The sequence below is a fragment of the Rhinopithecus bieti genome, unplaced genomic scaffold, assembly GCF_001698545.2.
Source record: "Rhinopithecus bieti isolate Rb0 unplaced genomic scaffold, ASM169854v2 scaffold_13704, whole genome shotgun sequence".
Taxonomy (NCBI): Eukaryota; Metazoa; Chordata; class Mammalia; order Primates; family Cercopithecidae; genus Rhinopithecus; species Rhinopithecus bieti.
The window spans coordinates 5,560,984-5,579,761 of NW_016808231.1; the positions used below are offsets into that span (position 1 = coordinate 5,560,984).

The window sequence follows — 18,778 nt, forward strand, 5'->3', positions numbered from 1 at the left end:
GCAATGAAGTGAACTTTTTTAAAAAAAAATACTTAAGTGGTTTTAGGTGGCAATGAGGTTAATTTTGAAGACTGTTAGGATTGTGGTTTAGAAAGTAAGTGAATGACTTTGTGCTGCTTAATAAGGGAAGTAAAATCGCTTGCTCCCTGGAACTCAGCAGAAAATTCTGGCGTCATTCTGGGAAGCTAGCGCTAGACCTCAATTTCCTTTCGTCTTTGCTGTACACGGAAGTACAGGGCCAAGGACCTCCGTCTTCACGGAGCAGCTACTGCTTGGCGCGGGTCGCCACTTAAAGCTTGGAGTCCGAGTAGCGGATGTGGTGAGTAGGACTCCCAGAAGACCTCGCGCGGCCTCAGGGAGATCCTGAGTCTCCGCTTGGCCACCAACTGCACAGGTCAGCGGAAGTGCCAACGAGATGACTTGCGCTACAGCGGCACACTGGTGAGGAACCGGAAGCCACGAGCCACTTCCGGTGCCCGGTTCCGGCAGCGCCTGCGCATTCCTGGGCAAGTGGGATGTGGTGAACGGTGGAGATCCAGCAGTGGGGTTTGGCCATGTGCCTGGCCATGTCTACTGCATATCGGTAGGTGATCTCCATGTAAATCTAGCAGTACGGGTAAGAGCGTTTGCGGAGGAACTCCTCAGGTCTCTTGCTCCACATCAGCAGGAGGGTAACACGGGTGTGATTGTCGGGCACTAACACGAATCTCCATCCCATGATTCTAAGTGTTAGGACTGGAGAAGAAGCTGTGCGCCACCGTCCCAGCTCTAGTCCCACTTAGGCAATGAAGAGCTGTGGGCCTGTCTAGCATGTGTGTCTCTGGCTTGTTGAATTGGATACTTTGTGCATCTCACTTGTGCTGGATAGAGTGTCTTTTCTTTAGAACCAGTACCAATCTGTTAGGCTTTTAGCATGCTCTGCAGCCAAATTCTAACATGCTTCTGGTTAGCTGGACTGTACTCTCGGCTTACCTTTGGTAAATGGTATCTCCCCAGGTGAGCTTAGCCACTTCCATGGCTACAAAGACCTCACTTTAGGTCAAACTCCAACTTCTCTTCTATGTACTCCAGATTCCTACTTTCAAGTACCTACAGGAGATCGTCCTTTGGATGTCTCTCAGGCATCAAAACACGTGCCCTTAACTCATGCTTTTAGCGCCTCATCTGTTTGCCTCCAATATGTGGGGCCACATCCATACAATTGCTCATGATATCAACAAACACTTCCTCTTTCCTCTTGCTATGGCTTGAATATTTGTGTACCCTAAAAATTCATGTGTTTGAATTCTGACGCTTTAATTGATGTTATTAGGAGGTGGGGACTTTGGCAGACCCCTCATGATTGGCATTAGTGTCCTCATAAAAGAGACTGAAGGCCGGGTGTGGTGGCTTATGTCTGTAATCCCAGTTCTTTGAGAGGCCAAGATGGGAGGATTGCTTAAAGCCAGGACTTCAAGACCAGCCTGGGAAACATAATAGCACCCCGTCTTTACAAAACATTTATTTAGCCCGGTGTGGTGGCTGGTGCTTGTAGTCCTAGCTACTTGGGAGGGTGAGGCAGGAGGATTGCTTGAGTCCAAGAAGTCGAGGTTACAGTGAACTGTGATTGGGCCACTGTACTTGAGCCTGTGAGGACCCAGCAAGAAGGTGCCATTGTGGAAATGGCCCTCACCAGACACTGAATCTGCCAGTGCCTTGATCTGGGCTTCCTAGCCTCTAGAACTATGAGAAAAAAATTTTTGTTGTTTATAAGCTACCCAGTTGACGATAATTTTTTATAGCAGCTGGAACAGACTAAGACATCATATCCACTCAATCATCAAGTCTCATGGATTCTACCTCAAAAGTATCACCAAAACCTGAATGTTTCTGTCTCTACTGTCCCCATCCTGTCCAACGATACTCACCTGGGTTACCTGAAATAGCCTGCTGATGACTTTCATATCACTCTTGTTCTCTGTCAGCACAGCTAACACACTACCATTTAATAAAAGAAGTATTATAAAATTGCTTGCTCCCTGAAACTCAGCAGAAAATTTCAGCATAATTGAGGGAAGACAACACTAGATGTTGATCTTTCCAGTCTTTGCTGCACAGAAGTAGAGGGCCAGGTACCAGATGATTATGATTATCTCATCCAACTTGACATCTTCCATTGGCTTCCCATTGTCCTTAGGGACATTTAAATTTTCAACATGACCTTCCTAGTCATTACTTCCCTGCCAGCATCAACTCCAGCTGTTCTTTTTCTCTGACCCCTCTCCAGCTACACTTTCGCTCAATTCTTCAAATATACCAAGGCACATACGTTTCCTTTTACTTGGAAAAACCCTCTCAATTCCTGCATTCTTTGTTTTACCCTCCTTATAGCAATATGCTTGTAATTGAATAGTAATTATGTAACTAATAAAATTTCATTGTCTCTATAGGAGCAGAGATCAGGAACATGGTAGATGCTTACAATTATGCACTGAATGAAACTACTACAGCTGTCACTTTTATACTGTTGGTTTCAGCTTAAAGACTGATAGAGGGCCGGGTACAGTGGTTCATGCCTGTAATCCCAGCACTTTGGGAGGCCAAGGCAGGCAGATCACGAGGTCAGGAGTTTGAGACCAGCCTGGCCAATATGGTGAAACCCCATCTCTACTAAAAAAATACAAAAATTAGCCGGGCATGGTGGTGTGCACCTGTAGTCCCAGCTACTCAGGAGGCTGAGGTAGGAGAATTGCTTGAACCCAGGAGGTGGAAGTTTCACTGAACTGAGATTGTGCCACTGCACTCCGGCCTGGGCAACAAAGTGAGACTTTGTCCAAAAAAAAAGACACTGGTGCTGTCAGTTACTAGTAGACAAGAGGTGTAACAGTGTACGCAAAGAAACTGTAAGGAGTTTAGAAAAAAAAAAACGAAGAAAGCTTTCAGGATAGGCCGGGCGCGGTGGCTCAAGCCTGTAATCCCAGCACTTTGGGAGGCCGAGACGGGCGGATCACGAGGTCAGGAGATCGAGACCATCCTGGCTAACACAGTGAAACCCCGTCTCTACTAAAAAAATACAAAAAACTAGCCGGGCGTGGTGGCGGGCGCCTGTAGTCCCAGCTACTCGGGAGGCTGAGGCAGGAGAATGGCGTAAACCCGGGAGGCGGAGCTTGCAGTGAGCTGAGATCCGGCCACTGCACTCCAGCCTGGGCGACAGAGCGAGACTCCGTCTCAAAAAAAAAAAAAAAAAAGAAAGCTTTCAGGATAAATATATAATGAAGCCCTATATGCTTGAAGGGAATAATTTAGCAAAGATGGCTGGTGCAGTGGCTCACACCTATAATCCCAGCACTTTAGGAGGTCAAGGCAGGAGGATTGCTTTAGGCCAGGAGTTCCAGACCAGCCTGGGCAACATAATAAGACCCATCTCTACCAAAAATTTAAAAATTAGGCCGAGCACAGTGGCTCACGCCTGTAATCCCAGCACTTTGGGAGGCTGAGGTGGGCAAATCACGAGGTCAGAAGGTCGAGACCATCCTGGCCAACATGGTGAAACCCCATTTCTACTAAAAAAAAACATAGCTGGGCATGGTGGCACACACCTGTAGTCCCAGCTACTTGGGAGGCTGACACAGGAGAATTGCTTGAACCCAGGAGGCGGAGGTTGCAGTGAGCCAAGATCGCGCCACTGCACTCCAGCCTGGGGGGACAGAGGGAGACTACGTCTCAAAAAAAAAAAAAGCTGGGCGTGGTGGCACATGCCTGTAGTCCCAGCTACTCAGGAGAGGATCGCATGAGCCTGGGTGAAGGCCTTAGTGAGCTGTGATTCTTCCACTGCACTCACCCTGGCTGAAAGAATGAGAACCTCCTCCCTGCACAAAAAAAGTTTCATTTCGCTGATTGGGCATCAACAAGATACAGAATGAGAGACTTCTGACTTTCCTTCCTTCCATGGATGCACTGAATAAATATCTACACATGGATCAGTTCTCTGTGAGAGAAATATAGAAACTAGTTGAGACTCCTGCACACTGGGCAACTGAGAATATATCCACATCAAAATGGGTACCAACAAGTTGAGACACAATGTAAACCACAAACCTGGGCACAGTATCTTACAATTGGGAAGGAATGCCCAAATTCCAGATTTTTGAAGAATGAAGAGTGTAGGCCAGACGTACTACTCCCAAACTTAAATAGTTTCCACCTGAGAGTTTGGATCCTCAGTCGTCTTACTCTGGGAAGGGACAGGGTTCAGCATTTGTGAGTCCCCTGAGAAAAAACAGGACATTTTATTTATTTATTTAGAGACAGAGTTTCGCTCTTTTCGCCCAGGTTGTAGTGCAGTGGCACAATCTTGGTTCACTGCAACTTCCGCCTCCCGAGCTCAAGCGATTCTCCTGAGTAGCTGGGATTACAGGTATGCACCACTATACCCAGCTATTTTTTTATTTTTTATTTTTTTTTTTCAGACAGGGTCTTGCTCTGTCGCCCAGGCTGGAGTACAGTGGCGCAATCTCAGCTCACTGCAACCTCTGCCTCCTGGGTTCAAGCGATTCTCCTGCCTCAACCTCCCGAGTAGATGGGACTACAGGCACGTGCCACCATGCCTGGCTAATTTTTTGTATTTTTAGTAGAGATGGGGTTTCACAGTGTTAGTCAGGATGGTCTCGATCTTCTGACCTTGTGATCCACCCACCTCGGCCTCCCAGAGTGCTGGGATTATAGGTGTGAGCCACCATGCCCGGCCATAAGAGGACATTTTAAACAGGTATGTGAGCACTTTCAGTGGCTGTCCCCCAGGGTCAATGCAGAGCAAGCAGGCAGAAAGGCACCGTTCTGGCTGGCCACCATGGCTCATGCCTGTAATCCCAGTGCTTTGAGAGGCTGAGGCGGGAGGATCTCTTGAGGCCAGGAGTTTGAAAACAGCCTGGGGAACATACAAACGCCCTGTCTCTACAATTTTTTTTTTTTTTTTTTTAATTAGCCAGGTGTGACATATGCCTGTAGTCCTAGCTACTCAGGATGCTGAGGCAGGATGATTGAGCCCAAGATTGAGGGTTGCAGTGAGCTATGATGGAGCCATTGCATTACAGGTGGCAGACTGAGACCCTGTCTCTGAAAAAAAAGAAAATAAGAGAAAAAAAATTAAAAAAAAAAAAAAAAAGTTTCACAGTCTTCCTAAAAGGGATTTGTCTACACATTTTCCCCATCTGCTGCCTGAACATTAGGATTCTAAGTAGCCTACATCTAGTAGCTGATAGGGCTGGTAAACAATAGACCTCCAGGAGCATGAACAGGCACGTGGGAACTTCGCTGGCGTTCTCCCCTCTGCCGCTGCTCCATTCAGAGATAAAACTAGGGACCAGGCACGGTGGCTCACCCTTGTAATCCCAGAACTTTGGGAGGCCGAGGTGGGTGGATCATTTGAGGTCAGGAGTTCAAGATGAGCCTGGGCAACATGGTGAAACCCTGTCTCTGCTAAAGAAAATACAAAAAAATTACCTGGGCATGGTTGGGGGGTGTTGGGGAGGTGTGCCTGTAGTCCCAGCTACTCCGGGGGCTGAGGCAGGAGAATGGCTTGAACTCGAGAGGCAGAGGTGGCAGTGAGCTGAGATTGCACCACTGTACTCCTGCCTGGGTGACAGAGTGAGACTCTGTCTCAAAAATAAAACAACGAAAGAAAAAAACTAGACTTCTAGCTTCTTCCTGGATGGTGTACCCCAACTTTTACAGCTTCCACCCAAGGGACCAGCTCCTAAGCTCCTAAATCATCTGTCTCTGGGAATTAATGAGACTGCATTCACAAGTCCCCTTAGACTACAGAGAAGAAAGGTGATTTTAAAAGGGTGTTGGAGCAGTTCTAGCATCCGTTTCCCCTGAGTACAAAGTGAGTAGACAAAAACACCCAGCTCCCAGTTTACCCCCAGGAAGGGGTTTGACTGCACACCTAACGTTCCAACTTTCCCAGCCGCTGTCCATGAGTCAAGCCTCTAGCCTATATCTGGGCACTGACTGGGCAGGCAATAAGTAGTCCTCTGGGAGACTGAATGGACGTGCAGTCGCTTTCTGCAATTCCTTTTGCAGGCTCACTCTAGAGATGGAGCCAAGCCTCTGAACAATCCATCTGTCCCTGACAGCAAATAGGAGCTACTTTTCACTAGGCCCCTGGGGGTAACAACACATTAGGCAATGGGTTGAAAGAGTGTGCGGTCTGAATGAGAATGCATGCATTTGCTACATGTCTCCCCACCTTAGTACAGAGCAAGTGGGAGATCAACACCAGTTCCCAGCTTCTCCTTGAGGGTAGAAGGAACTGGAACACATATAACACCCCAACTTTTCTAGCTAAATTTCAGGAACTGTCCTCACTATCACTAGTCTTGGGGCAGTGATGGCATTTGGTGCATCCCAATCTCTTGCAGCTACTAAGAACAAACACAGCAGTTTGTACAAGCACAGAAGTTTGAGAGGCACCTAGAATCTCTGGATGGATTGATTGGTGAGGTTCATCTCCTACAAAAAATCAGATACTAAGACTTGGAAAGAGAGTTGTCTTATCTAATGCATGAAAATCAACACAGTCAACAAAAAAAATCAAGAAATAGAAAATATGTTTCAAACAAAATAATAAGATAAATCTCCAGAAACCAATTCCAATGAAATGCAGATTCGTGATTTTACCTATTAGAGAATTAAGAATAGTCCTGCTGCAGTGACTTATGCCTGTAATCCTAGCACTTTGGGAGGCCGAGGCGGGCGGATCACCTGAGGTTAGATGTTCGAGACTAGCCTGGCCAACATGGTGAAACCTCATCTCTACTAAAAATACAAAAATCAGCCAGGCATGGTGGCAGGCACCTGTAATCCCAGCTACTCAGAAGGCTGAGACAGGAGAATTGCTTGAACCTGGGAGGCGGAGGTTGCAGTGAACTGAGATCGTGTCATTGCACTCCAGCCTGGGCAACAGAGCAAAACTTCCTCTCAAAAAACAAAAAACAAAAAACAAAAAAAGAGAATTAAAAATAATCATAAATATGCTCACTGATGTCAGGAGTGTAATGTATGAACAAACCGAGACTTTCAACAAAGAGAAAATACAAAAATAGGGTTGGCATGGTGGCTCACACTGTCATCCCAGCACTTTGGGAGGCCAAGGTGGGAGGATTGCTTAAGCTTAGGAGTTCAAGACCAGCCTGGGTTACATAGTAAGACCCCATCTCTACAAAAAATTAAAAATTAGCCAGGTATGGTGGCATACACCTGTGGTTCCAGCTCCTCTAGAGCCTGAGGTGGGAGGATGACTTGAACCTGGAATGTCAAGGCTGCAGTGAGCTGTTATCATACCACTGCACTCCAGCCTGGGTGACCAAGTGAGACCCTGTCTCAGAAAAAAGAGAAAATATAAAAACATACCAAACAGAAGTTGTAGATCTGAAGTATGTAATAACTCATCTGAAAAATTATCTAGAGGATTTCACCCACAGACTAGATCAAGCAGAAGAAAGGGTCAGTGAATTTGAAGACCAGTCATTGGAAATCATCCAATCAGAGGGGCAAAAAAGGAGAAAAAGAGAATAGCTTAAGGGACTTAAGGGACACCATCGAGTAGACTAATATATGCATTATTGGATTTTCAGAAGGCAAAGAGAGAGAGCAAAATGGACAGAAAGCATGTTCTAACAAATAATGGCTGAAAACCTTCCAAAATTAGGGAATGAAATAGAAGTCGAGACCCAAGAAGCCCAATGAACATGAAATAAGTTGAATCCAGCCAAGTGCGGTGGCTCACGCCTGTAATCCCAGCACTTTGGGAGGCTGAGGCAGGTGGATCACTTGAGGTCTTGAGTTCGAGACCAGCCTGGCCAACATGGTGAAACCCCCGTCTGTACTAAAAATACAAAATTAGGCAGGCATGGTGGCATGTGCCTGTAATCCCAGCTACTCAGGAGGCTGAGGCAGGAGAATGGCTTGAACCTGGGAGGTGGAGGTTGCAGTGAGCCTAGATCGTGCCACTGCACTCCAGCCTGGTCGACAGAGCGAGACTCTTGTCTCAAAAACAACAACAACAACAAAAACAATAAGATGAATCCAAAGAGACCCACAATGACATACGTTACAATCGAATTGTCAGAAGTTGGAAACAGAATTTTGAAAGCAACCAAGGGAAAAGTAAATTCTGTGTACAAGGGACCCCTAATAAAACTATCAACAGAGTTTCCAGCATAAACCTTGTGGGCCAGAATGGAGTGGGACGATAGATACAAAGTGCTCAAAGAAAAAAAATTCCAGTTAAGAATGCTATATCCAACAAACCCATCCTTCAAAAATGAGAGGGAAATAAAGACTTTCTCAAACAAAAGCTGAGGGAGATTATCACCACTAGACCTGCCTTACAAGAAATGCTAAAGAGAGTTCTTAAGGTTAAAACAAAAGTATGGAAAACAGCAACATGAGCACACAAAGTATGAAACTCATTGACAAAGGTAAATATATAGTCAAAACCAATATTGTATTACTATAATAGTAGTGGGTAAATCAATTTTAGTTTTCTTATAAAAGTTAAAAGACAAAAGTAGTAAAACAACTATATTATGTTAATTGGTACAATATAAATAGGTGTTAATTGTGGTATCAATAGCATATAAGCCAGAGGAGGAAAGAGAAAAGCAAAGTTCTGACGTGCAAGGGAAGTTATCAGCTTAAAGTAGACTGTTACAAGAGATTTTATGTAAACACTTGGTAACTACAAAGAAAATGCCTATAGAATTAAAGAGAAAAGAATGAAAACATAAATACAAAAGCAATGAAATATGGCCAGGTGCAGTGGTTCACACCTGTAATCCCAGCACTTTGGGAGGCTGGGGCAGGCAGATTGCTTGAGGCCAGGAATTCGAGACCAGCCTGTCCAACATGGCAAAACCCCATCTCTACTAAAAATACAAAAATTAGCCAGGTGTGGTGGTGCACACTTGTAATCCCAGCTACTCGGAGAGCTAAGGCAGGAGAATTGCTTGAACCCAGGAGGCGAAGGTTGCAGTGAGCTGAGATCGTGCCACTGCCCTCCAGCCTGGGTGACAGAGCGAGACTCCGTCTCAAAAAACAAAACAAAACAAAACAAAAAACAGTGAAATACAGAAGAAGACAGTGAGAGAAAAAAGAGGGACAGAAGGACTATAAGACTAACAGAAAATAGTTAATGAAATGTCAGTAGTAAATCTTTCCTTATTTTTTATTTTTTGTTTTTTTTGTTTTGTTTTGTTTTGTTTTGTTTTTGAAACAGAGTCTTGCTCTGTCTTACCCAGGCTGGAGTGCAGTGGTGCTATCTCGACTAACTGCAACCTGTACCTCCTGGGCTCAAACAATTCTCCTGCCTCAGCCTACCAAGTAGCTGGAATTACAGGTGTGTGCCACCATACCCAGCTAATTTTTGTACTAGAGATGGGGTTTTGCCGTGTAGGCCAGGCTGGTCTCGAGCTCCGTAAATTACCTCAGGTGATCTGCCCGCCTCAGCCTCCCAAAGTGCTGGGATTGCAAATGTGAGCCACTGCACTCAGCCAACAATGATTTTTTGAATATCACACCAAAAGCTCAGGCAAAAATAACAAACAAACAAACAAACAAAGCAAGACACAAGAAACAAGTAGGAATACATCAAGCTATAAATCTGCTGCAAAGCAAAGGAGGCAGTCAACAAAATGAAATGGTAGACTATGGATTAAAAGAAAATACCTGCAAATAATATATCTGATAAAGTTATCAAATATATGAGGAAATCACACAACTCAATAACAAATTAACCAAATAACCCAATTCAAAAATGGGCAATGAACTTGAATGGACATTTTTCTAAAGAAAACATAAAATAACCAACATATTGAATGAGGAAAAGCAGGATGCATTCCCTTTGAAAACTGGCACAAGTCAATAATGTCCTCTCTCACCACTTTTATTCAACATAGTATTGGAAGTCCTGGCCAGATTAATGAGGCAAGAGAAAGAAATAAAAGGCATCCAAATAGGAAGAAAAGAAGTCAGACTATCCCTGTTTGCAGATGACATGTTTCTATCTGGAAAACCCCATTGTCTCAGCCCAAAAGTTCCTTCAGCTGATAAACAACTTCAGCAAAGTTTCAGGATACAAAGTCAATGTACAAAAATTACTAGCGTTCTTATGTACCTACAACAGCCAAGCCGAGAGTCAAATCAGGAAGGCAATCCCATTCACAGTTGCCACAAAAAGAATAAAATACCGAGCTGAGCTTGGTGGCTCACGCCTGTAATCCCAGCGAGAGTCCATCTAAAAAAAAAAAAAGAAAAAAAGAATAAAATACTTAGAAATACAGCTAACTAGGGAGGTGAAAGATCCCTACAATGAGAATTACAACACACAGCTGAAAGAAATCAGAGATGACACAAATGGAAAAACATCCCATGCTCATGGATAGCAAGAATAAATATCATTAAAATGGACATATTGCCCAAAGCAATTTGTAGATTCAATGCTATTCCTATCAAACTACCAATGACATTCTTCACAGAATTATAAAAAGCTATTTTAAAATCATAGAACCAGCCCGGTGCAGTGGCTCACACCTGTAATTCTAGCACTTTGGGAGGCCGAGATGGGCAGATCATGAGATCAGGAGATCAAGACCATCCTGGCTAACATGGTGAAACCCCATCTCTACTAAAAATACAAAAAAATTAGTCGGGCGTGGTGGCGAGCACCTGTAGTTCCACCTCCTCGGGAGGCCGAGGCAGGAGAATAGCGTGAACCCGGGAGGCGGAGCTTGCAGTGAGCTGAGATGGCACCACTGCACTCCAGCCTGGGCAACAGAGCAAGACTCTGGCTCCAAAAAAAAAAAAAATCACATGGAACCAAAAAGAGCCTGAATAGCCAAGGCAATCCTAGCAAAAAGAACAAAACTGGAGGCATCACATTACCTGACTTCAAACTGTACTACAGGGCTACAGTAACCAAAACAGCATGGTACTGGTACAAAAACAGGCATATAGGCCAATGGAGCAGAAATAAGGCCACACTCCTAAGATCAGCTGAATTTCAACAAAGCTGACAAAAACAAGCAATGAGTGGGAAAAAATCCCTATTCAATAAATGGTGCTGGGATAATTGGCTAGCCATATGCAGAAGATTGAAACTAGACCCCTTCCTTACATCATATACAAAAATCAACTCAAGATGGATTAAAGACTTAAATGTAAACTCCAAAGCTATAAAAACCCTAGAAGACAACCTAGGCAATACCATCTTGGACATAAGATCAGAAAATATTTCATGACAAAGACTCCAAAAGCAATTGCAACAAAAGCAAAAATTGAGACATGGGACCTAATTGAACTAAAGAGCTTCCTCTGCACAGCAGAAGAAACTATCAACAGAGGAAATGGACAACCTCCAGAATGGAAGAAAATATTTACAAATATGCATCGGACAAAGGTCTAATATCCAGCATCTATAAGGAATGTAAACAAATTTGCAAGAGAAAAACAACCCCGTTAAAAAGTAGGCAAAAGACATGAATGATTTTCAAAAGAAGACATACATGCAACAAACAATCATAAGAAAAAAAGCTCAATATCACTAATCATTAAAGAAATGCAAATAAAAACCATAATGAGATACCATCTCACACCAGGGAGAATGTCTATTATTAAAAAGTCAAAAAATATGCTGGCAAGATTGCAGAGAAAAGGGAACACTTATACACTGTTAGTGGGAGTATAAATTTAGCCCAACCATTGTGAAGAGCAATATGGCGAGTCCTCAGAGAGCTAAAAATAGAACTACAGTTTGATCCAACAATTCCATGACTGGGTATATACCCAGAGAAATATAAATCATTCTCCTGTAAAGACACATGCACATGAATGTTTACAGCAGCACCATTCACAGTAACAAAGATATGGAATCAACTTAAAGGCCCATCAGTGACAGTGGATAAAGAAAACATACATATACACCATGAAATACTATGCAGCCATAAAAAAGAATGAGATCATGTCTTTTGCAGGAATATCGATGGAGCTGGAGGCCAGAAAATACTGGCAGGAACAGAAAATCCTCCACGGAACTTTCTTTCTTTCTTTCTTTTGTTTTTGATTTTTTTTTAGACAGTCTCACTCTAGCTGCAGTGCAGTGGTAGGATCTCAGTTCACTGCAACTTCTGCCTCCCAGGTTCAAGCGATTCTCCTGCCTCAGCCTCCCGAGTAGTTGGGACTATAGGTGCATGCCACCTTGCCCGACTAATTTTTGTATTTTCAGTAGAGACAGGGTTTTGTCATACTGTCCAGGCTGGTCTTGAACTCCTGACCTCATGATCTGCCCACCTCAGCCTCCCAAAGTGCTGGGATTACAAGTGTGAGTCACCACACCCGGCCTGCATGGAACTTTCAGTACTGTTCCACTGACCAGCCATACTCCCATCTCTCTTCCTCTCCTTGGGCCTTCCTTTTCCCTGAGACACAAAAATATTGACATTAGGCCACTTAATAACTCTACGATGACCTCTGAGTGTTCAAGTGAAAGGAAGAGTCACACATCTCTCACTTTATTTATTTTTGGAGATGGAGTCTTGCTCTGTCGCCCAGGCTGGAGCACAGTGGCATGATCTTGGCTCACTGCATCCTCCACCTCCTGGGTTCAAGTGATTCTCCTGCCTTAGCCTCCTGAGTAGCCAGGACTACAGGTGCGCACCACCATGCCTGGCTCATTTTTTGTATTTTTGGTAGAGATGGGGTTTCATCATGTTGGCCAGGTTGGTCTCCAACTCTTGACCTCGTGATCCGCCCACCCCAGCCTCCCTAAGTGCTGAGATTACAGGCATGAGCCACCACTCAGCCCATGTCTCACTTTAAATCGAAAGGTAGAAATGATTAAGCTTAGTGAGAGAGGCATGTCAAAACCTGAGACAGGCCAAAAGCTAGGTTTCCTGTGCCAAATGTTTAACCAAATTGTGAATTCAAAGGAAAAGTTCTTGAAGGAAATTTAAATTGCTACTCCAGTGAACACATGAATGATAAAAAAGTGAAACAGTCTTTTTGCTGATATGAGGAAAGTATGAGTGGTGTGGATAGAAGATCAAACCAGCTACAACATTCCCTTAAACTAAAGCCTAATCCTGATCAAGGCCGAAACTCTCTTCAGTTCTGTGAAAGCTGAGAGATGTGAAGAAGTGCAGAAGAAATGTTGGAAACTAACAAAGCTTGGTTCATGAGGTTCAAGGAGAAAAGCCATCTCCATAACATAAAAGTGCAAGGTGAAGCTTCAAGTGCTAATGGAGAAACTGCAGCATGCTATCCAGAAGATCTCGCTAAGATCACTGATGAAAGTGGCTACAGTAAGAATAGATTTTCAATGTAGACAAAACAGCCTGCTACTGGGGAAAGATGCCATCTAAAACGTTCATAGCTAGAGAGGAGAAGTCAATGTCTGGCTTCAAAGCTTTAAAGGGCAGGCTGGTTTTCTTGTTAGGGACGAATGCAGTTGGTGAAGCCAGTTCTCATTTACCATTCTGAAAATCCTGAGGACCTTAAGAATCATGTTTATTCTGCCTGTGCTCTGTCAATTGAACAACAAAGACTGGATGACAACCTATTTGTTTACAGCATGGTCTTCTGAATATTTTAAGCCCACTGTTGAGACCTACTGCTCAGAAAAAAAAAAAAGATTCCTTTCCAAATATTACAGTTTATTACAATGCACCTGGACAACCAAGAGCTCTGATGGAGATATACAAGGAAGTTAATGTTTTCATGCCTGCTGACACAACATTTATTCTGCAGCCCATGGATCAAAGAGTAATTTCATCTTTCTCTTTATTTTCTTTTTTTTTGAGATGGGCTGTCACTCCCCCAGACTAGACTGCAGTGGTACGATCATAATTCATTGCAGCTTAGCTCCTGGGCTCAAGTAATCCTCCTGCCTTGGCCTCCCAAGTAGCTGAGACTACAATATGTGCCACCACACCTGCCCAATTTTTAAAATTTTTCTGTAGGCTGGGTACAGTGGCTCACGCCTCTAATACCAGCACTTTGGGAGGCTAAGGCAGGCAGATCACGAGGTCAGGTGATCAAGACCATCCTGGCTAACACGGTGAAACCCTGTCTTTACTAAAACTACAAAAAATTAGCCAGGCATGGTGGCACGAGCCTGTAGTCCCAGCTACTCTGGAGGCTGAGGCAGGATAATTGCTTGAGCCTGGGAAGTGGAGATTGCTGTGAGCCAAGATATTGCCACTGCACTCCAGCCTGGCAACAGAGCAAGACTGTCTCAAAAAATTTTTTTTTCCGTAGCGATGGGGTCTTGATATGTTGCCCAAGCTGGTCTTGAACTCCTGGGCTCAAGTGATCCTCCCACCTCAGCCTCCCAAAGTGCCAGGATTACAGGCATGAGATACTGTTCCCAGCCAAAAGTGTTTTGTTTTGCTTTTGCTTTTGCTTTTGTTTTCTGAGACAGTCTTACTGTGTTGCTCAGGCTGGAGTGCAGTGGCATGATCTCAGCTCACTGCAACCTCCATCTCCTGGGTTCAAGCGATTCTCCTGCCTCAGCGTCCTGAGTAGCTGGGAGTACAGGAGCATGCCACCACACCCAGCTAATTTTTCTGTTTTTGTGGAGATGGGTTTCGCCATGTTGGCCAGGCTTTTCTGGAACTCCTGACCTCAAGTGATCTGGGTGCCTCAGCCTCCCAAAGTGCTGGAATGACAGGTATAAGCCATGGCACTCAATCATTTTGTTTCTGAGACAGGGTCTTGCTCTGTCACTCTGGCTGAAGTACAAGTGGCACAATCACGACTCACTGCAGCCTCAGCCTCCCAGGCTCAAGTGAGCCTCCCAGGCTCAAGTGAACCTCCCACCTCAGGCTCCCAAGTAGCTGGGACTACAGGTGTGCACCACCATGCCCAGGTAATTTTTAAACTTTTTTTGTAGAAATGGGGTCTTCCCTGTGTTAACTCCTGGGCTCACAGAGCAGTCCTCCCACCTTGGTCTCCCAAATTGCTGGGATTACAGACATGAGCCACTTGCCCAGCCCAAAAGTGTTTTTTTGAGATGGAATCTACTCTTGGTAAAGATGCTGTGAATGTTGTTGAAATGACAGCAGGATTTAGAATATTACATAAACTTAGTTAATGAAGCAGCAGCAGGATTTGAGAAGATTTTGAAAGTCCTGCTATGGCCAAAATGCTATCACCCTGTATAACATGCTATGAAGAAATCTTCTGTGAAAGGAAGAGTCAACTGATTTGGCAAACTTCATTGTTACCTTATTTTAAGAAATTGTCACTGCCACCCCAACCCTCTGCAGCCACCATCCTTATCAGCATTACCTTTATCTGATGTAATACTTTTCCACACTTCATAGACTACAGTATAGTGTAAATATAGGTTTTGTGTTCACCAGGAAATCAAAACATTTGTGTGACTCATTTTATTGGGACATTCACTTTATTGTAGGAGTCTAGAATCAAAACTGCAATATCTATGAGGATACTGTATATACCTAAGGTACATTATTCACAGTAGCCAAGACTTGAAAGCAACCTAAGTGTCTACTGGTAGATAAATGGATATATATACACACAAACACACACACACATTTTCATCTAGCCAGTGAGGTCAGGGAGTCACTGACACACTGCTGTTTTCTTTTTTTTGAGACAGGAGTTTCACTCTTGTGACTTCCAGTTTCTGGTTGCAAATATAAGGAGCTTGAAAGTTGTCACTCCATTCTAATGACAAATAAAAAGCTGAAAAACCTGAAAAACCCAACAATTCTTCTGTAAGAGAAGTGAGGTCCCAGGGCAAACAGCCACCCCAAAATTTGTAGAGACAGACCAGTCGATACAGAGAATCACAATCTACTGGGGCAGTTGAGGTCCTCTGGCAGACGACCATGCATAGGTGTGGGGACTGAGGGGAAACTTACATCTGAATACAGGACCTTGGGTTCTTCTTGCCATTGGAGCTTTCCTGGTCCTCCCGGCCTGGAGTTGAGCCTTATATCAAAGGAAAGCTATGCTTGGAGATGCTCTGTTGCCCAGGATGGAGTGCAGTGGTGCGATCTCGGCTCACTGCAACCTCTACCTCCCTTCAACCTTGCCTCCTGGGTTCAAGAGATTCTCATCCCTCAGCCTCCTGAGTAGCTGGGACTACAGGCGCACGCACCACCACAGCTGGCTAATTTTTTTTTTTTTTTTGGTAGAGACGGGATTTCACCATGTTGGCCAGGCTGGTCTTGAACTCCTGGCCTCAAGTGATCCACCTCCCTTGGCCTCCCAAAGTCCTGGGATTACAGGTGTCAGTCACTGCGCCTGGCCCCAAGCCTTATAATTAAGTAGAAATCTATGTTCCTTCTCTTTTAGGACAGATGCTCTTTGACTAACTTGATTCAAGATGGGTATGTGTGGTGGGTTGAGTCATGGCACCCCAAATATTTCCACATCCTAATCCCTGGAACCCATGAAGTTTACCTTATATAGCAAAAGGGGAAGGATCTTGAGATGGGGAGATTATTCTGGATTATCCCGGTGGGCCCGACATCATAACGGTCCTTATACAAGGGAAGCAGGAAGGTCATAGAGGAGAAGGCGGTGGAATCAGATTGGAGTGATGCATTTTGAAGGTGGAGGCCAAAGGATGTGGGTGGCTTCTAGAAGCTGAAAAGGTCAAGGCAAGAGATTCATACCTCAGAGCCTCCAGAGGAACCAGCCTTGCCGACAGCTTGATTTTGGCTGAGTGAAATTAATTTCGGATTTGTGACTTCTAGAACGATAAGGTAGTGGGAGTTTTTTTGTTTTGTATTTCTTTTTTCTTTTTTCTTTTTTTTTTTTTTTGAGTCCGAGTTTCACTGTCTTTGCCCAGGCTGCAGTGCAGTGGCACAATCTCGGCCCACTGCAGCCTCTGCCTCCCATATTCAAGTGATTCTCCTGCCTCAGCCTCCCGAGTAGCTGGGATTATAGGCATGCACCACCACACCTGGTTAATTTTTGTACTTTTAGTAGAGAAAGAGTTTCACCATATTGGCCAGGCTGATCTTGAACTTCTGACCTCAGGTGAACTTCTGACAACCTTGGCCTCCCAAAGTGCTGGGATTACAGGTGTGAGCCACTATGCCAGGCCCCAGTTTGTGTTGTTTTAAACCATTAAGTTTGTGGTCATCTGTTACCACACCAATAGGTACCTAATACAAATGTGACTATGACTTGGAGGTTAAGGGACAACAGTGAAATCAGCCTGGTTTCAGTAGGGTGAAGTGGAAACAAAATGAGGAAGAAAGAGGTCTTGACCAGGGAGAGGTATCAGGATGGAGCCAGGTATGGGGCAGGTCGGATACAGAAGCTAAATTCGTGATTTAACACAACAGATGGGAATGGGATCAGGGCCTAAAGTACCTAAAGGACCATAAAAGCTATAAGGAAGGCCGCTAGGCCTTCAATAAGCCTCTGCCCAAGAGACAGAAGCTCACTTGTGCATTCAACAGACTGTCACGAGGATCTCTGAATTCAGGCAGAAATAGGCCCTTGGATGCAGTGGGGATTCTCAACTGTTTAAATATTGAACATCTGTTTCTCTTGGCTGGGCACTGGCAAAGCTAAAGTTATGGAAAAACAATGTTCTTGTTTTGAAAGAGCTTTTATAGTGCATGGTAGTTTTCCAGCCTTGGTGATACTGATTTTTTGGGCCAGGTCATTGCTGTGGGGGCTGGCTGTCTCAGCACTGCGGGAGGTGCAGTAGGACCCCCACTAGTAGGAGGCTAGAGGCCAGCAACAACCCTCCCTCCCCCAGTCGTAACAACCAAAAGTGTCTTTGGACATTGTCCGACATCCCCTGGGGGGTTCCCAGTTTAGCACCCCTGATGTATGGGGTTTAGCAGAGAGAATGGACCCCAATTTTAACCGAAGTCTGCCTAGGGCTCCTCCGGGAAGCTTTTGAGAGAAGGAAACTCTTGTGAGAGAGAGGAGGCAGGAGGGAGTGGGAAGCATCAGGAACCAAAGGCAAAGGAAACAATTGTGTGCAAGACCCCAAAGAGGACTCGTAAGTGTGCACATGTCCCTCGGCAGTTAGGAGGGTCAAGAGAGTCCTTGTGGGGGACAGAAGAGCTCAGCCCACAGCCCTGAGGTGACTGGTAGTCACTTGATGATACTGATGTTTTGGGAAGAATGCTACCTTGCTGAGCGTACACCTGTAATCCCAGCACTTTGGGAGTCTAAGGTGAGAGGATGACTTGAGCCCAGGCGTTTGAAGATAGACTGGGCAACACAGTGAGACTCTGTCTCTACAAAAAAAATAGAAAAAGTAGCCAGGCATGGTGGTGCATTCCTGTAGTCCCAGCTGCTTGGGAGGCTGAGGCGGGAGGATTGCTTGAGCCCAGAAGATTGAAGCTATAGTGAGCCGTGATCACGCCACTGCACTCTAGCCTGGGTAACAGAGTGAGACCCTGTTTCAAAAAAAAAAAAAAAATTGCTACCTGGTTCTATTTGCCGCATCAGGAATGCACTAATCTGCCAAATGTTTTCTAAGCTGAGCAATGAGCTAGGAATTATATACTAATTTGCATTTTAATCTCCACTTTGAGAAAATGAGCAGGTGGCATTAGCTGATCTCTCAGGCTTAGTTGCAGGATTCATTTTATATAAATATATTTTGTCACTTAAAAATATGCTGTTGGGGCCGGGCACAGTGGCTCAAGCCTGTAATCCTAGCACTTTGGGAGGCCGAGATGGGTGGATCACGAGGTCAGGAGATCGAGACCATCCTGGCTAACACGGTGAAACCCCATCT

At 44.6% G+C, this 18,778-nt stretch overlaps 1 protein-coding gene across 4 annotated transcripts in view; it reads left to right on the plus strand.

Annotated features, from left to right (window-relative positions):
* Positions 1 to 18,778, plus strand: part of ZSCAN32 (zinc finger and SCAN domain containing 32) — a 60,597-nt gene that overhangs the window by 10,459 nt on the left and 31,360 nt on the right. The window contains exon 3 of one of the 4 annotated variants that reach the window (XM_017886291.1): positions 6,402 to 6,478. The exons of 2 other annotated variants lie outside the window; for them this stretch is intronic. The gene's annotated coding sequence lies outside the window, so the exon portion shown is untranslated. Of the gene's footprint in view, positions 1 to 496; positions 584 to 6,401; positions 6,479 to 18,778 lie in introns of those variants that run through there. One more of the 4 variants, XM_017886292.1, reaches the window with a different exon arrangement.